The sequence below is a fragment of the Neolamprologus multifasciatus genome, chromosome 1 (genome assembly GCF_963576455.1).
Source record: "Neolamprologus multifasciatus chromosome 1, fNeoMul1.2, whole genome shotgun sequence".
In the NCBI taxonomy this organism is placed as follows: domain Eukaryota; kingdom Metazoa; phylum Chordata; class Actinopteri; order Cichliformes; family Cichlidae; genus Neolamprologus; species Neolamprologus multifasciatus.
This window is the reverse complement of record NC_140439.1, coordinates 40,210,994-40,238,244: the sequence shown is the minus strand read 5'-3', so window position 1 is coordinate 40,238,244 and position 27,251 is coordinate 40,210,994. Positions and strand designations below refer to the sequence as shown.

The 27,251-nt window shown below is 41.5% G+C and overlaps 2 pseudogenes; one reads left to right on the top strand and one right to left on the bottom strand.

The window, feature by feature from the left end:
* The first annotated feature begins 11,181 nt into the window (after nucleotides 1-11,181).
* Nucleotides 11,182-12,885, top strand: LOC146526327 (uncharacterized; annotated as a pseudogene).
* An 11,819-nt stretch (nucleotides 12,886-24,704) lies between these two features.
* Nucleotides 24,705-25,605, bottom strand: LOC146526326 (uncharacterized; annotated as a pseudogene).
* Between the last annotated feature and the right edge of the window lie 1,646 nt (nucleotides 25,606-27,251).

Sequence of the window (27,251 nt, the reverse complement as noted above, 5' to 3'; positions counted from 1 at the left end):
GGGCAGAGGAAATAAAGGGCTATTAGAGGGGGAGAAGGATAGAAAGAAAATACTGGAAGAACAGATCGACAGAGAAAGAGACGGCGACATTTAAGCTAGAGGCAATGTGACAGTGGAGACTGTCCAATAACCATGATGTGTTCCTATCAATCTAGCCATGGCTCCATGGCAGCACTGCAGCTCTCTGCCCTGCAAAGCTCAGTATGATATTAACTATAGTGTCACACCCAGAGCAAATAATTCTTACAGTCATGTTGGTAGTAAAGGGCGAGTTTACATTTAGCGATAAAGACTCGTATCACTCGGTTATGGATGATCTTTCTTTGTAATACTGTAAAAATAGTTCTCCCCAGAGAGAGAAGAGGTTTTCCAGTGCAGCCACATTTGCATGATGAGAAAGCGCTGCTCAAATTCATCTTAGTAAAGTCACAGTAAATGACTCCAACAGCATTATCATCTGTTTTACGCAGGTGTGCGGCTGAGGAAAATCACTCACTTCAATCAAAAAAGCTGCAGCTTGCAGCGTAAGGAGCCTCATTTTTTACCATCACACTGGAGGACACAGGAATTAAAGAGAGAGAGAAGGTCATAATAACTTTGTTTCCTCTGCCATTTACAGATGTGATTTCACACACATAGCTGTGGGATGGGCTCGATTAGTGTGTGTGTAGATTTTAACTGACATTTAAAGCTTCATCAGCCTGAACCTGCAGCAGAGCAGCACAGACAAGCTTTCCACAAGTGTGACTGAAAATCTAATGGGCACAAAGAGCCACATTTGAAGGAGCATGCAGACAAATACAGAAGTATATTAATTTGTTTTATAACTGATGAGTGCTCCCTGATATGTAAGTATGTGTAGTATCTATGTAATTGCCAAATACTTTCCTATAATTTGTCTTCTGGCTCTGGGGTTTTTAGATCTGTAATATTTGGCTTTGATTTTGTGACAGTCATAAACAACCACTCTACAAACTATTTGTAACCCTTGGATGAAGGCAACTTTCAGGATATAAGACCTAACTCTGGCTCAGTTACAGAGGTAACAGACTCTGGCAGGAAAAACTGTGATTCCTGCCCTCCTGGAACATTTACTGTATGATAATGCAGAAAGGCTATTCAAATAAAACAAATATGTATAACTGCATTCATCAGTCTTAAAATATTTACCAAAAATTAGGCTAACAGGGCTACATGGCGGTGGCCTGTGTGTTTACATTAGTGGTACAACGGATCACGGTTGATCCGTAATCCGAACCGATCCCACTCCACTGTTTGGCACGCACGTGATCCTAAGATTTGAAAAAGAAGAAAAAAAAGTATGTGTATGGTGCGCGTGGTGGGTCTGTCAAGCGATAGTTATGGCCAGCACTAGCGGTCCAAGTGCAGGAGCAGAGGAGTTTGCGCTTTTTAAGCAGCCCTTTGCTGCCCAGCCCGACCGGGCTAAAGCTATTACAAAAGCTTTTGGGGTGTTTAGCTGCAGATGGGAGGCCGTATTCCTTTGTGCAAAACAAGGGGTTTAAACTATGATGAATGTGCTTGAGCCACCCTATGATATCCCGTTGCGCGTCCACTTTAGTGGCAAGATCGTTCCAAGCATGTATGAGCAGGAGAAGTTTAAAGTTATGGCTTAACTGTCCCAGGCATCTTCTGTTGCCCAACTACTACAAATGGATGGACCTGCAGGGCAACGGAAAGCTACGTGACCGTGACCGCTCATTATATCACAGCAGAGTGCGATATAATGAGCGGTATGTATTATTGTAGGGTCTACCTTACAATATAAAGTTCCTTGAGGCGACTCTTTTTGTGATTTGGCGCTTTATAAATAAAATTGAATTGAATTGAGTGGTAGATACAAAGCCCTATACTGCCCTATATTGAACCATTTTTTTTTGTTTAATAATTGCGTGGAATGAGTCTTGAGTTGAATGTTTTTAACAGGCAAAAAATACTTCAGTAAGTGAATAAGTAAATGTTAATTTTTTGTCTTTTTTCTTTTTTTGCTGATCTGAAAATTGATCCGATCCGTGACTTAAAACCCTGATCTGATCCGAACCGTTAGATTTTTGAACAGTTGCACTGCTAGTTTACATGAAGCTAGTTTACTAACGGTGCAGAAACAGGTGTGATTACCAAGCACTGCTCACCGCTCAATAAATGAGGTGAGCAGTGCTTGAAGTGACACTTTGATGAAGACAGTCAAAGGAGCTTGCAAAGAAAAGCGTCTGGACTTCTTTAAGTTACTTGAAGACGTTTCACCTCTCATCCGAGAGGCTTCTTCAGTTCTAAGGTCAAATGGTGGAGAGTCCCAGATATAAACCTAGTGGGAGTGTCCCCCCACAGAGGGACAAAAGGACCCCCTGATGATCCTCTAATCGCCTGAGCCAAGGTGTGGAACTGGGTGTGGGTCCCAATCAGCCAGAGTTTCAGGTGAGTTCATTGTGAAACCTGGCCCCACCTTATCATGCGAATTCCTGAGGTCAGATGGCCCAGGGTGTGAGTGGGCGTAAAGGCGTCTGGGAAGGGATCTCAAAACTGGATTATAGATGGCAGAGAGTTGGTGTCGTAAACCACCGCCTCTGTTCAAAGATGGTCGCTCACAGTGGACATAGATGGCTTCTTTTACTCCTCTTTCAAACCATCTGTCCTCTCTGTCCAAAATGTGAACATTGGCATCCTCGAAAGAGTGTCCTTTATCCTTAAGATGCAGATGGACAGCTGAGTCTTGTCCTGTGGAGGTGGCTCTTCTGTGTTGTGCCATGCGCTTGTGAAGTGGCTGTTTGGTCTCTCCAATGTAGAGGTCTGGGCATTCCTCGCTGCACTGTACGGCATACACCACATTGTTAAGTCTGTGTTTTGGCGTTTTGTCTTTCGGGTGAACCAGTTTTTGTCTGAGTGTGTTGCTGGGTCTGAAGTACACCGGGATGTCATGCTTGGAGAAAACCCTCCTGAGTTTCTCTGATACACCGGCTACATAGGGGATGACAATGTTGTTGCGTCTGTCCTTCTTATCCTCCCTCGCTGGTGTCTGATCTTCTTTTCTGTGCCTCTTTGCTGACTTTAAGAACGCCCATTTAGGATAGCCGCACGTTTTGAGTGCTTCCTTTACGTGTGTGTTCCTTCTTTTTCCCTTCAGGCTTAGAGGGAACATGTTCTGCCCAGTGGTGTAGGGTCCTAATTACTCCAAGTTTGTGTTCCAGAGGGTGATGGGAGTCAAACAGGAGGTACTGGTCCGTGTGTGTGGGCTTCCGGTAAACTTCGATGTTGAGGTTGCCATTCTCTTCAATGTGCACAGCGCAGTCCAGGAAAGGCAAACAGTGTCCTTTGTGTCTTCCCTGGTGAACTTGATGTTTTTATCCACAGCGTTGATGTGCGCAGTGTCTTCTTGTGTCTTGATTTTGACCCAGGTGTCGTCTACATATCAGTACCAGTGGCTGGTTACTCTTCCTTTGAAAGAGCCAAGAGCCTTCCTTTCCACTTCCTCCATGTAAAGGTTGGCTTAGAACTGAAGAAGCCTCTCGGATGAGAGGTGAAACGTCTTCAAGTAACTTAAAGAAGTCCAGACGCTTTTCTTTGCAAGCTCCTTTGACTACGATGACCTGGATGACTGAGAACCTTCACAGACATATTGCCGTACATTTTGAGAGGAACACCCTTCAACTGGTGCGGGAGTATGAAAGGGAATCAAGGAAACTAGCGGATTATAGGAACCATCTCCGTTTCAACCTAAGATACAGACAAACCAGAGTTGTTCCTAAGAGCCTGCGCCTTGGATCCACTGTCAGAGGATACAGAGCAGACTTGATTCTACAGAGAGAAAAAATCACCTTTTAAGTGAAAGGATAAGACAGGTCAATTTCACTATAGATGCCCTCCAGATCAAGATCAGCCAGACTCTGCAGGAACTGGAAACCCTTCTACCCTCTCCAATCTTAGAAGAGGTTTACAAGTTTGTGGACAATGCTCAGCGGGCCCAACACTCGAAAGGAAAAGAAAGACAACGCAGGAAATTTCACACCTTGCTTTCAAAAACACACACTCCTCATTCTGAATCTGAACCTAACTGAAGGTTAGAACACAATAAAGATAACACAAGAGATATATGGAATGTATTAAACAGTATAATCAAAAATGAATCAAGGAATAATGATTACCCTGGGTACTTTATAGAAGGGACAAGAAGTATTAATAACATGGAAGATATAGTAAATGGCTTTAATGAATTTTTTGTAAACATAGGGCCAAAACTGGCAGAAGAAATAAAGGTTGATGGAATAGAAAGGGACACTGGTGAAAATATTGAAAGGAATAGTAGCTCAATGTTTTTAAGAGCAGTGGAAGAGAAAGAGATTTATGACATAGTTAGAGGACTTAAGAACAAAACCAGTACAGACTCGAATGATATTGATATGGTAACAGTAAAGACAGTTATTGATGGTATTGTAAAACCATTAAAATATATATTCAACTTGTCGTTTCAAAAAGGGGTTTTTCCACAAAAAATGAAAGTTGCTAAAGTTATTCCCATTTACAAAACCGGTGAAAGGCATCATTTTACAAACTATAGACCAGTGTCAATACTCTCCCAGTTCTCTAAGATACTGGAAAAACTTTTCATAAAAAGATTTGACAGTTTTGTGGAAAAATATGAATTAATGACAGAGAGTCAGTATGGGTTCAGAAGCAACAGATCAACAGCTTTGGCATTAATAGATTTAATGGAAAAGATAACGGAATGTATGGATAATAAGAGGTATGCGCTCGGCGTTTTCTTAGACCTAAAGAAGGCATTTGATACTGTTAATCATGAAATTCTATTAAAAAAACTGGAAAAGTACGGGTTTAGGGGAGTGGTTTTGGAATGGTTAAAAAGCTATGTTGGGAATAGGCAACAATATGTACAAATAAATGAATATAAATCTAATTTGATGGATATAGCTTGTGGAGTACCTCAAGGTTCAGTACTGGGTCCAAAAATGTTTATTATGTACTTAAATGATATCTGCAGAGTATCGGAGATTTTAAAGTTTGTAATATTTGCAGATGACACCAATATACTGTGTTCAGGTGTGGAATTGCCACAGGTTTTGGAGATGATCACACAGGAATTAACTATATTAAAGAAGTGGTTTGATATAAATAAATTATCATTGAATCTAGATAAAACCAAATTTATGTTGTTTGGAAACCAAAAGAGAAACATCAAAGTAGAAATATGTGTTGACAATGTATATTTAGAAAGAGTAAATGAAATAAAATTTCTTGGGGTGATCATTGACCACAAGCTCTGTTGGAAGCCACATATTACTTATGTTCGGGGGAAACTGGCACGGGGCATTGCCGTCCTGGGGAAAGCAAAGCATATGCTGGATCAGAAAGCACTGCACATTTTATACTGTGCTTTACTACTGCCATATATGAGCTACTGTGTAGAGGTCTGTGGAAATACATACAAAAGTAACACACAAACAATAACTGTAATACAGAAAAGGGCCATTAGATTAATAAATAATGTGGGGTACAGGGACCATACAAATGCACTCTTTGTCAAAATGCAAGCTATTAAATTCCAAGACTTGGTGAAGCTTAAAACAGCGCAAATAATGTATAAAGTAAGAAATAAATTGCTTCCAAAAGAAATCTGTAAATTGTTCATAGAAAGAGAAGGTGGGTATAACTTAAGAGGGAAATGGAATTTAAAAATACAAAGTGCTAGAACAACTTTAAGAACGATGTCTATCTCAATTGCAGGAGTTAAATTATGGAACAGTCTAACAGAAGAAATAAAAGACAGTAAAAACATAAAACAGTTTAAAGTAAAATATAAAAACCTGATTTTAAATAAGTATAACAATGAAGAAAACGGGGTTAACCCAGGACGGTAATGTTGCTGGTAATGGTGTTGTGGTTCTTTGTTGGGTCTTTTTTTTGTTTTGTTTTGTTTTGGTTGTTTGTTTTTCCATAATTTGTGTATCTGCAAATATACACCTTCTGTTTTTTTCATATGAAAGAAACTATACTGTGGTGGGGATTGCTAATTTCTTGTTTTTGATTTATGTATGTTTTGTTTTGTTTTGCTTTACTTTTGTTTCATATGTTGTTTGTTTAATTTAAGACTAAAAAAATATATATATATAAAAATATTTTTGAATGAGAGGTAAAACTTGAGGGGGTAGGGACAAATAAGTAAATACTTCTACCTACTCCTTTTCAAACAAATAATGGAATAATATATTGTAATGATTGTGAAGGCTCATGTTTGAAATGTTTGAAATAAAAATGAACTGAACTGAACTGAACTGAACCTACACAACCCATAGAAGAAAACACACCTGAAGACAGTCAGGAGAAATGGGTTAAGAACTTTTCAGACAGGAATCTCACTGAACCTGAAAAGAGAGTATTAGCCAAAGGTCTCAATTTTGCCATTTCTCCACAACAGTTGCCCATAGTGGACCTCATCACAGCCACAGAATCTGCCATACGGATTAATAAATTATCACAGACAGAAGCAGAGCAAATCAGGATGAAAGTATCAGCCACCCTCTCCAGTGCCAAAGTCCCTCCGTCCAACCTCACAATACAGGAAAAGAAGGCCGTCGCTTCCCTGAGCAAAGACCACAACATCACTGTTTTACCAGCTGATAAGGGAAGATGCACCGTGGTCCTAAACACTACAGATTACCATACAAAGATCACTACTCTCCTCAGTGACAACAATACCTACGAAGCCTTAAAGCGAAACCCCACAAGCAGCTACAAAAAGAAAGTTATAGCTTGCCTTCAAGACTTGGAAAAGGACAAAATCATTGACCGCCTTACTTACCTTTACCTTTACCCTGGGTAAAGGCGACTGCGCCGCCTTTACCCAGGGGATGCCATACCCTGCGTTTACGGACTTCCAAAAATCCACAAGGAAGCTGTCCCACTCAGACCCATAGTCAGTAGCATAAACTCAGCCACTTATAACATTGCAAAACACCTTGCTACCATCCTTGCTCCTCTCGTGGGGAACACCCCACACCACATCAAGAACTCCACCGACTTCACTGACAAGGTCCAGAAACTTACCCTGGATCCAGATGAAACCATGGTGTCCTTTGATGTAGTCTCTCTCTTCACATGCATACCCACCACGGAGGCCGTGGAGACGGTCAGAAAACGACTACAAGAAGACAACTCCTTGGAGGACAGGACCAATTTCACACCCGATCAGATTTTCACACTGTTAGACCTCTGCCTCACCACTACATATTTCAAATACAACGAAGGCTATTACAGACAAAAACATGGCTGTGCCATGGGCTCCCCCGTGTCACCTATTGTAGCCAACCTTTACATGGAGGAAGTGGAAAGGAAGGCTCTTGGCTCTTTCAAAGGAAGAGTACCCAGCCACTGGTACTGATATGTAGACGACACCTGGGTCAAAATCAAGACACAAGAAGACACTGCGCACATCAACGCTGTGGATAAAAACATCAAGTTCACCAGGGAAGACACAAAGGACACTGTTTGCCTTTCCTGGACTGCGCTGTGCACATTGAAGAGAATGGCAACCTCAACATCGAAGTTTACCGGAAGCCCACACACACGGACCAGTACCTCCTGTTTGACTCCCATCACCCTCTGGAACACAAACTTGGAGTAATTAGGACCCTACACCACTGGGCAGAACATGTTCCCTCTAAGCCTGAAGGGAAAAAGAAGGAACACACACGTAAAGGAAGCACTCAAAACGTGCGGCTATCCTAAATGGGCGTTCTTAAAGTCAGCAAAGAGGCACAGAAAAGAAGATCAGACACCAGCGAGGGAGGATAAGAAGGACAGACGCAACAACATTGTCATCCCCTATGTAGCCGGTGTATCAGAGAAACTCAGGAGGGTTTTCTCCAAGCATGACATCCCGGTGTACTTCAGACCCAGCAACACACTCAGACAAAAACTGGTTCACCCGAAAGACAAAACGCCAAAACACAGACTTAACAATGTGGTGTATGCCGTACAGTGCAGCGAGGAATGCCCAGACCTCTACATTGGAGAGACCAAACAGCCACTTCACAAGCGCATGGCACAACACAGAAGAGCCACCTCCACAGGACAAGACTCAGCTGTCCATCTGCATCTTAAGGATAAAGGACACTCTTTCGAGGATGCCAATGTTCACATTTTGGACAGAGAGGACAGATGGTTTGAAAGAGGAGTAAAAGAAGCCATCTATGTCCACTGTGAGCGACCATCTTTGAACAGAGGCGGTGGTTTACGACACCAACTCTCTGCCATCTATAATCCAGTTTTGAGATCCCTTCCCAGACGCCTTTACGCCCACTCACACCCTGGGCCATCTGACCTCAGGAATTCGCATGATAAGGTGGGGCCAGGTTTCACAATGAACTCACCTGAAACTCTGGCTGATTGGGACCCACACCCAGTTCCACACCTTGGCTCAGGCGATTAGAGGATCATCAGGGGGTCCTTTTGTCCCTCTGTGGGGGGACACTCCCACTAGGTTTATATCTGGGACTCTCCACCATTTGACCTTAGAACTGAAGAAGCCTCTCGGATGAGAGGTGAAACGTCTTCAAGTAACTTAAAGAAGTCCAGATGCTTTTCTTTGCAAGCTCCTTTGACTACGATGACCTGGATGACTGAGAACCTTCACAGATTTAATGAAGACAGTGAGGTGCAGGCCTTGTTATTTTCCGCGAGAGTTCAGTATCATTGTTATTTTGGCAGTGTACGTTCCTCCCGATGCTAATGCTAAGGAGGCGCTACGGGAGCTGTAGGAGGCCGTCAGTGACCTGCAGTCTCGCCACCCCAACGGATTTTTCATTATTCCTGGGTGATTTCAACCAAGAAAATCTAAAAACTGTTCTGCCTAAACTCCACCTACATGTTGAATTCCCAACCAGAGAAGATAATATACTGGACTTGGTATACACTAACACCAGGTCTGTATACAGAGCAACCCCTCACCCCCATATCGGATTGTCTGACCACATTACAGTAGTGCTCACTCCAACATACATGCCACTGCTGAAGAGAGCAAAGCCTGTGACAAAGCAGGTCGGAACATGGCCAGGGGAAGCTATTGAAGCCCTACAGGACTGCACACAGAATGGAGCGTCTTCAGAGAAGTGGCGACCACTGACCATCAAAGAAAATCAGTGATCACTTTGACTTTAGCAAGAGTCCTTCTGGCATTGGCCATGGTCATGGACAGCACTTGGTTGTCTGGCGAGGGGGTGATTTTCCGTGCTGGCTCATTGTTTGGGGCCTTCTAATCCATGTTGGTTTGGATGCCCAGCCACATTTGCAGAGAATCTCTTGAACAGGCAACCTACACAAAGCTGCTGAAACAGACAATATACCCGGATGTGTGCTCAGAGCCTGTGCTGACCAGCTGACTGATGTCCTAGCGGACATCTTTAAGATCTCCCTGAGCCAAGCTGTTGTGCCACAGTGGTTTAAAACCACCACCATCAGACCTGTATGGAAGACAGCTACAGCCTTGGAGCTCAAAGACTACCACCCAGTAGCACTTAATCCAATCATCATGAAGTGCTTTGAGCGACTAGTCTTGAGTTACATCAAGAAGCAGCTTCCCCCCAAACTGGACCCACTCCAGTTCGCATACCACTCAAACCAATCAATGGACGATTCAGTCTCATTGGCACTCCACCTAGCTCTATCACACCTGTAAGAATGCTGTTCATTGATTTCAATGCAGCTCAGCATTCAACATTGTCATTCCCCAACAGCTTATCAGCAAGCTGGACCTGCTTGGACTCAACACCTCCACCTCCAACTGGTTCCTGGATCCTCCTCATTGATAGACCCTAGACAGTAAAGGTTGAAAATATAAAATCAAACACCATCACACTGAGCACACGTGCCCCCCAGAGATGTGTGCACGACTGCACCTCCAGCTTCAACACATACCACATTATCAAGTTTGCAGATGGCACCACAGTGGTGGGAGTCATCAGGGATGATGATGATGTGGCATACACAGAGGAGATGCAACTGCTGGCACTTTGGTGAAAGGACAATAAGCTATCTCTCATTGTTGAAAAATCAAAGAGCTGATTGTTGACTTTAGGAAGACCAAGGCTGTCCACATCCCACTCAACATTGCTGGTGTCACAGTAGAGAGAGTGAAAAGCACCAAATTCCTCAGTGTTCACATTACAGAGGACCTGTCCTGGACCAGCAACACAAAATCAGTGACAAAAAGAGCCCAGTGGTGACTGCACTTCCTGAAGTAACTAAAGAAGGTGCGCCACCTTCTACAGAGGTACCATAGAGAGCATCCTGACCAGATGCATCAGTTTGGTATAGAAACAGCCACACATCCAACCGCAGAACCCTCCAGAGGATTCTGCAGACCGCTGAGCACATTATTGGCAGCTCTCTACCCAGTCTACAAGATATTTACACCTCACTCTGCATTCAGAAAGCCACTAGCATCGTGGCTGACCCATATCACCCCTCCCACCAACTGTTCACTCTCCTTCCATCCAGAAGACGACTCTTCAGCATCAGGAGCAGGTCGGCGAGGTTGTCCAATAGCTTCTTCCCCCAAGCAATCCAGCTCCTGAAAACCACGCTGCCCTCCTCCACACTGGAGTCTCTTCTCCACACACTTTTTGAACTACATAACACTACATAACACTCTCCTCTCACTTGCAATACTTGCACTATTCTGTATTGCACTGTTCAACTCTGTATTAGGCAGTGTACCAATGTATACTATTGTATTTATTTATTCTCATTCTCATTATTTTCTATTCTTTCTCTTTCTCTTTGCTGGGTTGATAATAAAACTCGACTTGACTTGACTTGAAAAATTGCAGGTCTTCTGATGTCCAGCAGTGAGTCAGTCCCCATAGATTCCCATATTACAGTTTTCCTCAAATGCTAAAACACAAAAGCCAATCCTCTAAACCAAATGACCAGTTGTCTAAACACATTTACTAAATCTAGCCATCATTTACCAATATCATCATTTACCAACACATGTCACATGAAGACACAATTCACAGAACACAATCCTCCGTTGTCATAAATCTAAACACAGCTTTCCTTGCTAAAACACAAGTTGCAAAAGAACTCTGCTCATATTCTCAAATGAAAGCTCATTTGATGCAAAATGCTTGCCACAGTCAGCAATATATGAACACACCTGGCCCTCATTCATTACACACAATGACTCAAAATTGAAGACACCTGTTGCTAATGCTGTGACCACATGTATAAAAGCAAGTTCAGAGCGCACACTATGATGAAGATCCCAAACAAACACAATGGATGAAGGCAGAGTCAGGGGAAGGGGAATTTGATGCAGAGGAGGGAGAAGAGCTGGCCCTGGAAGAAGAGGAGCAGGCCAACGAGGAAGAGGAATTCAAATGAGAGGAGGAAGAGGAGCAGGCCAACGAGGAAGAGGAGGAGGCCAACATGGGAGAGGAGAAGGTCCAGGAGGGAGAGCAAGACAACCTCGCACCGTCATTACGGACGAGATGCGAGCAACAGTCGTTGACCGTGGCATGACAATGGCTGAGTCCGTCCAAACCTGAGTAGGTTCACTGTGGCCACCATTATCAGGGCATTCAGACAACACAACAGGTACTCGATTGCTTTCTTTGTCACAATACAGTTTTACAAACCTGTGAAAGTAGTCTATTAGTTTCAAATCAGTTGTGACTGTATTGTAACACATGTCAATTGACAACACATGTTTCTTTCTTTAGAGTTGAAAGAATGCCACATAGACGTGGGAGGGTTGCCATATTTACAGCGGCACAAGAAACCCTCATTGTGGATATGGTTCGTGGGAACAACCTCATCAGACTCCGGGAGATCAGAGACAAAGTCATTGCCAATAATGTCAACTTTGAGAGCATTGACGATGTCAGCTTGGCCACAATAGACCGAGTTCTCCGGCGCCAAAACACGCGGATGAAACAGGTCTATAGGGTTCACTTTGAGCGCAACTCTGCGCGACACAAAGAGATGAGTATGTGCAAGTAAGTATACATCCATGTTCACAGTACAGTTAGTGGACATACTGTGTTGCTCAATGGCCTACATTACTTTTGGACAATCCTGTGCTACCTGATTGACTGTTGTTCTGAACACCTGTGCACTTTCACATTTTCACAGACGATATTACAGACGCGGTGGAAAGACCTCATGAGTACCTCTTCCTGGATGAGGCTGGCTTCAACCTGCAGAAACGAAGGCAAAGAGGCCGTAACATTTTGGCCGCACAAAGGGTAATATTACCCTTTGTGCGGACATGGGTTCGGAGGGGTTTGTCCACCGGCATGCTGTCCTTGGGTCTTACAGCACCCAACATCTCCTCACCTTCCTAGAGGAGCTAAAAGACATCCTCCTGGACCACCAACAACCATCCTGGGCCCGCACATCACATTTATGTGATCATTTGGGACAATGTCCGCTTCCACAGAACAAACCAAATCAGAGAGTGGTTTACCACCAATAGTGACCACTTTTTAAATGTCTGTCTGCCACCCTACTCCCCTTTCCTGAACCCTGTAGAGGAGTTCTTCTCATCGTGGAGATGGAAGGTTTATGACAGACAACCATACACAAGAGAGAACCTCCTAAGGGCAATGGAGCTGGCCTGTGTTGACATCCCAGCGGAGGCCTTCCAAGGATGGATTCGCCATTCCAGGGCGTTTTTCCCACGGAAAGTTTTAAAACTCACCTTTTTAAACTGCATTGTGCTTCAAGTTTGCATTTTAAGGGTGTGGCCTCTGGTTTACAGGTGGCTGTAGCTTCTAGCTGTCTGCTAGGCTTCACCTCAATCCCTGAACTGGACCTTGGGACCGTGTTTGTGCTGTTGAAGCCTTTTGGAGCATTTTCAATGACATTATCTGACCAATAATCCACACGCACCGAAATAAAATCCGTGTGTTGTGATATTTTATCAGACATCATGTCTCATGTTTTATACATCAGATCCAAGCACAAGCTCACTTCATTAAAATCCTCTCAGAATGAACACACTATTTAATCTCCTCACAAATCATGGTTTAATGCAACATAACAAAAAACAAAAGCCAGCTTTTATTATCCTCCTGATGTTGATTACACTGACTTATGATGAAAACAGAGTTTTGTTCATAATGCCGATCACCACCCTCCACCAAACAAATCCAATGTTTGTCATCTGGTGCCGGTTTCTGAGCATGGTAACTAAATAGAAGGAAAATCTCAGGGGAGTCTGTCATCTCGTCGTGCTCTTTGTGTTGGTCTGACTGTTTTTCTGCATTTGTGCAGAGCAAACACTCAGGCATGTTTCACAAAACCAAAGCATGAGCAGTGCAATCGTCCCGATGAAACATAATTGGGTTTTAACGTGATAGAACAATATCCCTGCCTATAACTCTGTTTAACTTCTACTTTTGACATGGCTCTGAAAACCTATTACAGCAGGAGATGTGAGCCACTATCACTTCTCTTATTTTTTTCTTTTTGCAATAAAACCATTGAGTTTCACCCTCCTTCGATCTTTCTTCATGGTCTCCTCATCCCTCCCCTTTTTCTTAGCTTCATTGCACCTCCTCCTCCTCTTCCTCTCTGCAGCAGGAGGAAGAAAGTAGTGGTAACACGTAGCATGTCTTCATTAAAGTGTCACTCCACATTATTTTTGTGCTATCTCAATTAGCAGCAGGTTTAATAAAGGGCCTCTTCTCTCTCCTCTTCTCTTTGCAACTCTAACTCTGTAACTCTGAACACAGTGAAAGACGCAGCTGATGATGAGGAGAACCAGAAAGAGGGAGGACGGATAGGAAAGAAGAAGGAAGGAGAAGAAACACGGAGCAAAGTGAACACACAAAGAGGAGGAACATAAGAAAGAAAGAAAAGAGCGAAAACAAAGAATACACAACTCAAAAAGACAACCTGAATGTTTTTCTCGTTTCCCTTTAAGAACATTTAGCCCCAAGGAGATGGTCCTTACACTGATCTATGCTTGTGTGTGCATGCATGCACATATGTGTGTATGTTTGCATTCAGTTCCTGCCATAATAACCTCAGAAGAGCATTTGTATCATATTTGATATGAGTTTCTGAGACCTCTATGTCGTAGACATGATCAATACTTGCCATAATTTCAAAATGTTATGGACAAAACTCTTTTTTTTTGTCTAAAATTAACATTGTTGTTAACAAAAGTTGCCAAAAATGCCCAATGTATCGAATGCGATACAAAGAAATATATATCATACACAACATGATGTAACAAAAAAATAAATAAAAATCCAACAAAAAATTTGCATTTTGTTAAGGGTTAATAAACATCTCAGTTCCAAAAAATCAGAATTTTCGGGCTATTTGTTGATGTGTTGGGTCTTACAGGGTTAAAAATGGATCACTGTGGTAGCGCTCCTCTTTTTCACTTCTAAACCTCAAGTGGGTGTCCACTAGAGATGTGCATAGCAGCCGGTATTGGTATCTGTATTTGTTGAGGGGGGAAAGTATTTGTATTTAATTAATTATATCCATTATAATAATTATGGATATAAAATATTAGTTGAAGGAACGTCATTGAAAAGAAAATAACAACAGCCATTGACTCATCCATGGTTAAATCAACAACTAATAAAATACCACTGTTAACATCATGAACCCCACCACCACCCGTCCTTGTTGGAGGACACTGAACAGACAGTGAAACTGACTTGCCGGGGCAGAACATGGCTGTGATGATGTATTGGTGCTTGTGAGGGAGTTGGCAGACAGTACCAGGAATAAGATGCTTTAAGTGCTGATCTGACTTTTGCACACATTACATATCAGTTTGGTTTCATCTGCAGCACTGAGTGTAAAATGCCTCCACACAGAACTTGATCAATTTGTTTTGGCTGGTGGAGGACCAAGAGGTGGCTCAGCAGCAGCAACACTCTTTTCCATTTGGTTGACCAAATCCATGTGGAGAGTTTCAGCTAAGTTAATGAGTGAATGGGCAATGGGAAGCTCTGCTAAGGTTAACTACCCTATAGCCCATATCTTGCTGTCTGCAAAAGACAGAGTAACTTATATGTACCAAGTGCATACAATTCAACACAACTGCACAAGCATTGTTTTATCCTTTTAAACTGAACTTTAACATTATTCTGTTAACAGCCTATTGTCTAAATTCAGTCCCCAACCTTTTTTGCACCACGGACCGGTTTATGTCTGACAATATTTTTACGGACCGGCCTTTAAGGTGTCGTGGATAAATACAACAAAATAAAACCAGTACTGGTACCAAATAAAATTGATTGACAACACATGGGAAAAGACACAGGGAAACTGAGGTAACGATAAAAACAATAAACATTAACAATAAAAACCCTGAAAATTGTAAATTTCACACCCGAACCTCAACACTCGCGGCCCGGTATCAAATGACTCATGGACTGGTACCGGTCCATGGCCGTGGGTTTGGGACCCCTGGTCTAAATTACCGAGCTAACAGAGCTACATAAACAGCACGAACATGAGAGCACCCGACTGCAGACGTCAATAATGCAGCTTAATTGATTAATTTCCCGATTTTCGCAAAAGTTAGAAACTGCCTCCGGAACCCAATTAAGGTACAAAAATCTATTCAACAAAAATAGTGACGCAGTTCAGCCTTTTATCGCTCAGCCGAGCCTTCTCTATTGCTGTGTGGAGCAGCCTTTGTCATTCACCTTTTACACGTCACTCACTTACTCATCCAGGCATGCACTGCGGTCTAATAAGGAAACTCAGCTTTTTGATATAAAGCTTTTCTTGTTTCTGAATACAAATATTTTGTACAAATGCTTAAAATATTTTTAAGTATTTGTTTGAAATAATTATTCGTAAAAAAGGCAATATTCGTGCCTTTCCAAATACCATATTGCAGGGAGGTTGTTTTATAGTCTCCTGCATGTTTACTTACCCATGGTACACAAACCTGAAACTTCATAGGCTGTACAACTCCCAAAATCTGGAAACACAAGTCATACCAACAACACCTGTCAACACAACAGTAAGGGATGATAATCTGAGTGGACCACAAACTCCTACCAAAGTATTCTACAGTCAAATGCGAGGCCACAGCTAAAGCCTGGATCAAAACAGGTAATCAGCAGGACAGTGATCTCAAGCATAGCATCAAATCTGCAACAGACTGGCTGAAAAAGAAAAGAATCAAGCTGCTGCAATGTTCCAGTAAAAGTCCAGGCCTCAACCTGACTGAGATGCATTGGTGAGATCTTAGGGACTGATTAGTGATAAGAAAAAGATAAGGAAAAATGCAAGATAAGAAGACAAGTTTAGCATTTTCAACTGTACTTACAAAATATTGACTTCTTTTATTAAACTGAATAGTTAATGGATAAATGTGTCATTAACTGAATCCTCAGAAGTATATTTTATGGAATGAAATCAATTCATACAGTTTTCATACACATAACATCACCCTTGTCCAAAAAAAGTCTTCGATGTCACCCAGCTGACACATTATTTAGAAATTTTATTTTAATTTATGCAAATAATGGATTCGGATGGAAAGGTTCAAAAATTAATGGACGGCTTTGGAAAGCTCGATAAGTTATTGAGTACTCCCCTGATTAATTCTTAATAGCCATTGTCAAAAAAATCAGTCTTCTTGTTATTTCTCATAAAACCGATTTTAAAACATTTTGCCTTTGTTTCAAAACATGTCCTTCACCTCATTATACTGTCACCTATCCATCCATCTATCTAAAAATCTTTACAGTAGTTTTCAGTATTTCTTTTTTAAGAGGATATATTTTAAAGAGTTTTAACATGGAGAAGTATAAAGCAAAGACACTGTGTCTTACCTAGTCCCATCCTGATGGAAAATTGTTCTTTTTTTGAGGATATGGTCTAATGACACGCTAGCAGAAACACTGCGGTGCATTTCTAAGAATAATTATGCTAAAAATATTTCCCATTCAACAGCGTTGTGTCAAAGTTATCATTTCATAACCTACCTACTCATAAAACGATCTCTCATAATGTAGCTCACTCGTTTGAATCCTTTCACAGAGAATAAACAAGAAACAAGAAAAATGGAGAACACGTTTCAAAATACAGCTTATTTTGAATAATAATTTGAAAACATGTTCTCATGAATTATATATAAAAGATATCAATATGTTAATGAGTGCACAACATATGGTTAAGTCCCACGGTTATGGTTTTACACCAGCAGGGGGAAGAGTGCACAAGGAAACAGATCTGTGTTATAAAAGCAACAACTGAGCTGGTTTCACGTAATACCTGGAGACCTATAGTTCCTATAGTTACTGACATTTAAAGGACACATCAGGACTGTCTCTGAACTTTTCTCCTTTTCTCTATTTTGAAACAGACTGATTGAAAGTCTAGTGGCCAAACACTAGGAGACATGAATCTGAATGTTACACACAGTAAAATACCAGCCACAGTCTTTTTCCAGGATCTTCACCTTCAAATAAATAAAAATAGTTTTAAATGAGATGAGCACAGAGATGAGTCCACTGTCAGAGGCCATAAGAAATTTGCAAATTTGATGAATAGGTTGGAGCTGTGTGATGGTGTGCAGTCGTGGGTCAGCAGAGTAAAGAGAAAGGGGTTCAACACACATCCTTGGGGAGCCTCCTTGTTCAGTGTTCTAGTGGTGGAGGTGTTGCTGCCAACTCATACTGTCTGTTGTCTTTCTGTCAGGAAATCCAGCAGCCAGTTACACAGCGATGTGCTGATCCCCAGCAGATCCAGTTTGTGCATTAGCTGGAGAGTGATCATGTTGAATGCTGAACTGAAGTCTATGAACAGCAGTCTAACGTATGAGTCTGTAGTGTCCAGATGTGTGAGGGCTGAGTGAAGGCTGTGGTCTACCACACTAGGTAAGACCCCAGGTGCAGGCTATGCAAAGATGCTCCTTTGACAATCCAGCACACAACTGCAGGTTGCAAGATGCTGGAACATCTGTGTCCAGTATGGCCTGAAAATCCTCAGGTTAAAATGGGACACAGCCCCAGGGTGGGTAACAATAGCAGAGCTAAGACCCTGTGGGACTTCCAGATACAGACAGACAAACTGATGAGGGCTAACCAACCAGACATAGTAGTGGTGGACAAGGAGAGGAGGGTGGCTGTAGTGATAGATGTAGCTATACTGAGTGATAGCAATACAAAGAAAAAGGAACATAAGAAGCTTGAGAAGTACCAAAGGCTGAGAGAAGAGCTTGAGAAGATGTTGAGGGTGAAAGAATGGTTGAATACTTTTTGCAATATAGTGTGGACAAAGGAGCATTTATCAGTCCTGCTGCTGGGTTTATACCATTCTATGAGTTATGTCATGGATCTCTGACAGGACTCAAATGCAGGACTCAAAAGTTCACAATCAAAGGTGCATTTATTTGCAAAATGATCACCAGGTCCTGTAAACAATAATCTGTATACAATAATAAGATACTGGTCCTGTATACAATAAACAAATTTGGCATTTGTGAATTTGGCACAAATGCCAAATTCACACTTTCACCAACAGTCACTCATGGAACAGACGCTCATCAATATCAAGGGCAGTCTAGGCCAGGAGATGGAGAAACATGACAATGAGAACAAGAGAAGGTACAAGCGCTGGGGCTACACTAACTAGAGTAAGTACAATGATCGAGCAAAGACTACAGTTCAGCTACCACCTTAACCCTCCTGTTATATTCATTCTTATATGTCAGATTGACCCAGAACAGAAGAGCTGTCACATGTCATCTGCATCACTACAGGAAACGAAAAAAATCAAAATTATACAAGAAAATTGTAAAATAATCAATACCAGGGTTTCTGACACTTTTGGATGAGTAAACATGCCAGTAAATACTATGTTCCTGGGTCAATTTGACCCAGGAACATAATTGGTGTTCCTGGAAACCAACATAACAGGAAGGTTAAGTAGTGGCCATCATGATGGCAATGAGCTGTAGGCGGCTGAGGTTGAGCAGGTGTGTTGGCCAAAGGCAGGAACCAGAGCAGTACTGCCCAAGAAAGCAAGACAGCAGGTAAGCAGAGAGGAGAGAGAGAGAGAGAGCCAGAGAAAACACAGTCCGGTAGGAAGCCAGGGTGGACCGGGGAACCTTGAGCCCCCTCCCCAGGCTTCTCCGCATGCAGACTGTCATGGTACATGGGAGTGGCTGGGGTTTTCCGACTGGGTTCAGGTTTGTTCTCTTTCCGCCCTTTTGGGGGTGAAATTGCCAGCTTCTCACCTGGGACTCTTCTGTAGTTATCTGCAAGAGAGGGTCTTAAACCGGCGCTGCCTGCTAGTCATTACCAGTTCGTTCTGCTATCCACAGTAGTAAATTTGCATCACCTGTGCTCCTCTCCTGGTTTGCTTTTTCCTGTGTTTAACTTTAATCTTCTTGTGAGACTTGAGGTTTTGATGCCCACCAACTGGACAGCCCTCCAGACTGCCACAACAATTCTGGATACGCTGGTAACAAACCCTCACCTCTCGCTGTTACATTCCTCATCCTGGACACCCACATGGATACCTTCCCTGGAGCCCTCGGACCAGGACACTCTCATAGATACCCTGCCTGCAGCCCTCCGACCTGGACCTGCAAGTAACAAAACACCATCTCCAACAAACTCACATTAGCCTCCTGTTCCTTACGATCCAGTAACCTCTTCTCCCTCTGTTGCATTCCCTATTTGCAACTTCCTCCATCACTGCTTGGCAATCGCCTTTCCCTCTGGTTTCTGCTTTTTGCTGCCACTCCTAGCCAAACCACATTCCCTATGTTTTATGTTGTAAATAAAGTCTTTTAAATAGTTTATCTGCATGCTTGAGTCTGCATTTTTAAGAAAGATTGAAGAAAATAAGAACAACCCCAGGTTTCTCTTCAGCACTGTAGCCAGGCTGACAAAAAGTCAGAGCTCTTTTGAGCCAACCATCCCTTTAACGTTAACTAGTGATGACTTCATGAACTTCTTCACAAATAAAATTTTTATCATTAGAGAAAAAATTACCAATAATCATCCCACAGATGTAATATTATCTACAGCTACTCTTAGTTTCATTGATGTTAAGTTAGACTCTTTTTCTCCAATTGATCTTTCTGAGTTAACTTCAATAATTACTTCCTCCAAACCATCAACGTGTCTTTTAGACCCCATTCCTACAAAACTGCTCAAAGAAGTCCTGCCATTGATTAATTCTTCGATCTTATATATGATCAACCTATCTCTAATAATCGGCTATGTACCACAGGCCTTCAAGGTGGCTGCAGTTAAACCTTTACTCAAAAAGTCATCTCTAGACCCAGCAGTCTTAGATAATTATAGGCCAATCTCCAACCTTCCTTTCATATCAAAAATCCTTGAAAGAGTAGTTGTCAAACAGCTAACAGATCATTTGCAGAGGAATGGTTTATTTGAAGAGTTTCAGTCAGGTTTCAGAGTTCATCACAGCACAGAAACAGCTTTAGTGAAGGTTACAAATGATCTTCTTATGGCCTCTGACAGTGGACTCATCTCTGTGCTTGTCCTTCTTGACCTTAGTGCAGCATTTGATACTGTTGACCATAATATCCTATTAGAGCGATTAGAACATACTGTAGGTATTACAGGTATTGCACTGCAGTGGTTTGTATCATATCTATCTAATAGACTCCAATTTGTGCATGTAAATGGAGAGTCCTCTTCACACACTGAGGTTAATTATGGAGTTCCACAGGGTTCAGTGCTAGGACCAATTCTGTTTACATTATACATGCTTCCCCTAGGCAGCATCATTAGAAGACATAGCATACATTTTCACTGCTATGCAGATGACACCCAGCTCTATCTGTCCATGAAGCCAGATAACACACACCAATTAGTTAAACTGCAGGAATGTCTTAAAGACATAAAGACCTGGATGGCCACTAACTTTCTGCTTCTTAATTCAGATAAAACTGAGGTCATTGTACTCGGCGCTGAAAAGCTTAGAAATATGGTATCTAACCAGATTCTTACTCTGGATGGCATTACCTTGGCCTCCAGTAACACTGTGAGGAACCTTGGAGTCATTTTTGACCAGGACATGTCCTTCAACGCACATATTAAACAAATATGTAAGACTGCGTTCTTCCATTTGCGCAACATCTCTAAAATTAGAAATATCATGTCTCAGAGTGACGCTGAAAAACTAGTTCATGCATTTATTACTTCCAGGCTGGACTACTGCAATTCATTATTATCAGGATGTCCAAAAAACTCACTGAAAAGCCTTCAGTTAATCCAAAATGCTGCAGCAAGAGTACTGACAGGGACTAGAAAGAGAGAGCATATTTCTCCTGTTTTGGCTTCCCTTCATTGGCTTCCTGTTAAATCCAGAATTGAATTCAAAATCCTGCTCCTCACATACAAGGTCTTAAATAATCAGGCCCCATCTTATCTTAATGACCTTGTAGTACCATATCACCCTATTAGAGCACTTCGCTCTCGCTCTGCAGGCCTACTTGTTGTTCCTAGAGTATTTAAAAGTAGAATGGGAGGGAGAGCCTTCAGTTTTCAGGCCCCTCTTCTGTGGAACCAGCTTCCAGTTTGGATTCGGGAGACAGACACTATCTCTACTTTTAAGATTAGGCTTAAAACTTTCCTTTTTGCTAAAGCATATAGTTAGGGCTGGACCAGGTGACCCTGAATCCTCCCTTAGTTATGCTGCAATAGACGTAGGCTGCCGGGGGATTCCCATGATGCATTGAGTTTTTCCTTTCCAGTCACCTTTCTCACTCACTATGTGTTAACAGACCTCTCTGTATTGAATCGTATCTGTTATTAATCTCTGTCTCTCTTCCACAGCATGTCTTTTATCCTGTCTTCCTTCTCTCACCCCAACCGGTCGCAGCAGATGGCCGCCCCTCCCTGAGCCTGGTTCTGCCGGAGGTTTCTTCCTGTTAAAAGGGAGTTTTTCCTTCCCACTGTCGCCAAAGTGCTTGCTCATAGGGGGTCATATGATTGTTGGGCTTTTCTCTGTATCTATGAAGCGCCTTGAGGCGACATTTGTTGTGATTTGGCGCTATATAAATAAAATTTAATTGAATTGAATTGAATTGCATTTGGGTCCACTCCTTGTGCGAACCATGGGTTCATTACACAGACGATTGAATGTTCTGATTACATTCTCATCCAAGACCTTGGATGTCAGAATCCTGGACTGTTCCTCGGGGCCGTAACCCTCACAGTCCGCAAAGTACTGGAGGCCCCTTCCATGACGTCTAGAATCTATAATCTTCTGTTCCTTGGTGCAGAGGAAGGTGGCCAAGGTGGTTCGGAAACTGCAGAAACTGCGGAGATTGGTGTTGAATTGATGGAACTGTGTGCTCACTTTCTATTGCTGGAAAAAATAGTGGTTTGCACCCCAGGAAGGTCTTGAAGGGGAACAGGCCAGTGACACTGGGAAGGAAAAACTCATTTTTAACAGAAAGAAACCTCCAGCAGAACCAGGCTCAGGGAGGGGCGGCCATCTGCTGTGACCGATTGCATTGAGAGAAGGAAGACAGGACAAAATAAATGCTGTTGAAGAGAGCCAGATTAATAATAACAAGTAATGATTTAATGCAAAGAGGTGTATTAACACATAGTGAGTGAGAAAGGTGACTGAAAAGGGGGCTCATGGGAATGCCTCAGCAGGGTCACCTGATCTGGCAGGTAACCTTGCTGGGGTATATTCTTAAGAAAAAGGAAAGTTTGAAGCCTATTCTTAAAAGTAGAGATAGTGTCTGTCTCCTGAATCAAAACTGGTTCCACAGAAGAGGGCCTGAAAAGTGAAGGCTCTCCTTCTCATTCTACTTTTAAATACTGTAGGAACAACAAGTAAGCCTGCAGTATGACAGCGAAGTGCTCTAACAGGGAGCCAATGAAGGGAAGCCAATATAGGAGAAATATGCTCTCTCTTTATAGGCCCTGTCAGGACTCTTGCTGCAGCATTTTGGATCAACTGAAGGCTTTTCAGAGAGTTTTTAGGACATCTACGTAAAACCGAATTACAGTACTCCAGCCTAGAAGTAATAAATCCATGAAGTAATTTTCAGCGTCACTCTGAGATATTTCTAATTTTAGAGAAAGCAGTCCTACATATTTGTTTAATATCTGCATTGAAGGACATGTTCTGGTCAAAAATTACTCAAAGTTTAAACTTTTCAAAGTTTCAAAGTTGTGTTACTGGAGGCCAAGGTAATGCCATCTAAGTCCATCCTTTATCTTTATGTCAACAAACGCACCATGCCTAAGTACGAGCAGGAGTTGAAAAAGGCAGGAAAAACCTCCTTCGCCTATGCTTGGGTTCTTGATTTAAAGTCTAGAAAACATTCAATCTTGGATGTCCCTAAAATTTCTAAGATGTAATTCAAGCAAAACTGAGGTGATTGTATTTGGTCCTAGCGGACCCTTGTGAAACCTCCGCTATTGATTTGGGACCCCTGGCAGAGTATTTTAAATCTGTTGTTACAAACCTGGGTTTTAGGATGGACAGGGCTACTCTCAAGTCCAGTTTTTATCATTTAAGGTGCATTTTATCCAGGCCGCATTTTGAAACAGTAATCCATGCTTTTATTTCATCTTGTTTGGATTACTGTAATGCTCTGTATTTTGGAGTCTTCTCTCTCGTCTGCAGCTGGTCCAAAATGCTGCTGCACAACTTTTAACCAGAACTCGTAAAAGAGAGCACATAACTCCCATCCTCGCTTCACTGCATTGGCAGGCTGTATATCGTAGAGTTCATTTTAAAATTGTCATGTTTGTTTTTAAATGTTTAAACGGTCTTGCCCCAACTTACCTCTCTGAGCTTTCGCATCCCCGCAGGTCTCTCAGGTCAGCTGACAAGCTGGTACCCAGGTCCAAGAGGAAGCTCAGAGTGAACAGGGCCTTCTCTATTGCTGCTCCTAATCTCTGGAACAATCTGCTCCAGCACCTTAGAGAGGCCCCTTCACTGTCCACTTTTAAAACATGTCTTAAAACCCATTTTTACTCCTTGGCATATGACACAGTATGACCCAGATTTTATTGTTTTAATCTAATATATTGATTTTATTGTTTTAAATGTATTACTTTTATGTTTTTAACTTGTTCAGTGTATCATTTCTGCCATGTCAAGTGTACAGCACTTTGTGTTCAGCTGGGGGTTGTTCTGAAAGTGCTATATAAATAAATTGCTTGCTTGCTTGCTTGCTTTACCTTCACCAAAGAGCACTGTAAACACAAAAATAAAAAACAAAAAACAAAAAACGTAGATTTTACAGTAAAACGCTGGCAGCTGTGGTTGCTGAAAATCCACAGCAAAATATATTTTTCTTTCAAGGTAAGAAGGTATTGTTATTGCTGATTTTACAGTTAAAAATAGTGCTATGGTCAATATTTTACTGTAGAAGAAAATGTTTTAACTTGAAAAAAATATAATACTTTTTCCTAAAATTGACATTAAAATAAACTATAAAATAAAGTCTGTGCCACAAAATGCAACAAAATAATAAAATACGGTACCACTTTACAATAAGACTCCCCTTATAGATGGCTAATAATTTATAGGTATGTGATTAATTAATCTGTAAATGCATAATAAACTATTATTAATGGTTTATTATGTATTAGTTAAGGGTGAGAAAGAGAAAATCCTGACCGGTTTCTTGCCAAATAGTGAGCCAAATGTGTTTACCTATATATTTCATCTAGAGTTCAGACTGGAAATATTTTTTGTACATCCTTGAACAAACGTTCCAGTTGTCCATCAGGGTGTTGTGAACCAAGCCAAGATGACCATTCAAGAACCATGAGGTGTTCCTCAAGCAACTTCTCAGTACGATTTCCTCTTAGTCTACGGACATGTCCTTTGATGGTCATCCAAGCTCTTTCGATATGTTGTGTATGACTGCCAGAATGACGATCTACAAACCACGTGCTGTGATTTACAGTGTAGGCATTCTTGTAGGCTCTCCACTCATCACTGATAATGGCACTACCTGACTTAACATGCTGTCTGATCAGAAGAACAAGGTGGCGCCTTGATCGTTTTTCAACAAGTTTTAACATGAGCCTTCACCTTTTCTCCTCAATTCCCATCAGTCCAAATACCCATTTCTTCCTTTTCCATGCATTTCCAAAGCATCCATGTGCATACTGAAAACAAAAATAATATAATTACACATAATATTTAGAAAGGACTATTCAAAAAGTGGTTTGCTTTTAATTGCACGTATACAAACATGTCAAATGTGCCGTGCCATGCTACTTAGTGTTCTGGAGCTGTCAGCCACTTCGTCATCAATCATATCTATTTGTCTGAGCCTGAGCCCTTGAGAATAAATCTGTGACATAAATTGAGACAATTATTACTTACTGAGGCCCTAATTGTATTTCAAATGTCTTGTATTGGTGTTCAGTTATGAAAGGTGGATTGCTATTCATGTCTACATCTATATATACCTGCAATTAACTCGATCCAACTGAAAAGAGATGATTTTGATTTCTCAAAGAGGGAGCAAGTTCTGATTGTTCTGGAAATGTTCCTATGACTTGCTCTTTTGCAGCACCTGAGAACATACCAATGAGTTAAGTCAAGAAATGGACCCTAAAACATGCACATTAATTGATAAGATAATCACAAAATTCAGTATGAAGACAATAATAATGAAAAGGGGTTAATGCTTCATTGATAACATAGAAATATTTTTGTTATATTTACTACATGCACTACATTATCATGCATTATACATACCACATATATTGGTCTTTCTTCACCACGGAAATCATTTTGATCTTATGGTGACAAACAGGGCATCTAAGCTTCTTCTTTAGCAGGTGTTTCTGCTGCAGCCATTTAATGAGCCTCAGTGCCCTATATTTCATTTGTTTTCCTTCTATTGGGGTGCGCACTCATTCCCAAGGACATTCTGGTGGAAAAAAATTAGTAATTTATTTCCTTATCACCTCGAAACACCGTAAAATACTCTACGGGAATCTAGTGCAACTCGGTTCAGAGTTAAAGAACTTCATGTGCCATATAAAACAAGCCCTATAACCCAAAATAGTCCAAAAAAGAGGATTTCCTCACCTGTTATAATGTATCTCAGACTCTGTTATGAAGATCTACCCGCTGGATTCATGGTAAAAAAAATGTTCTGGCGCCAAAGGGAAGGAAAACAAACTTAATTCAAACGCAGAGGAGCTCATATAAACATCCAATCACAGTTAATCTTATTAAGAAAAGTCCCTCCTATCAGAGCACGACCACCAGAGGCGCCATGGATGGAGCAGAAGATAAAACTTTGTGTGCCTTTGCGACCTACACAGTCAGCATACGTTCAAAGAGATAAAAAAAAGCAGAGACTGGATGGGCTAGATTGCACTAAGCTAATGGCGTCAGCAGTTAAACGTTGTGAGTAACGTTGTATTGCTAGCTACCGAGCCATTTGGCTGCTAGCTACGGTGGCTAATTAACATCAGGTAACACGTGAATAGCTCTAATACTATTGATTATTCCAAACATTTGATGTTGTATATTTTTAGTTTTTATCTTTTGTTTATGTGCATTGATAGATTTATATTAATAGATTTATATTAATTTTTATTATTATTTTTTTTATTAATTTTTTATTATTTATATTATTAGGGCGACCGTGGCTCAGGGGTTTGGGAAGCGTATCTGTAACCGGAAGGTTGCCGGTTCGATCCCTGGGCTCTCTGTCCTGGTCGTTGTGTCCTTGGGCAAGACACTTTACCCTACCCCTTACTGGTGTTGGCAAGAGGGGCCGATGGCGCGATATGGCAGCCTCGCTTCTGTCAGTCTGCCCCAGGGCAGCTGTGGCTACAACCGTAGCTTGCCTCCACCAGTGTGTGAATGTGAGAGTGAATGAATAATGGCATTGTAAAGCGCTTTGGGTGCCTTGAAAAGCGCTATATAAATCCAATCCATTATTATTATTATTATTATTAAACATCCCAGTAAGGTAGTACACAGTTCCAAATTCCTTTAATTTTAAATATGTTTATATTGTCTATTCTGTAAAATAGTCAGATGTCTATTCATAGTAATGTACAGAATTCACCTGCTTGCTGCTACTACTGCACATTCACCCAATGTATATACTATATATATATATATATATATATACAGTGTTGGGAAGGTTACTTTTAAAATGTATTCCATTACAGAATACAGAATACATGCCCCAAAATGTATTCTGTAACGTATTCCGTTACTTACTCAATGACAGTAACGTATTC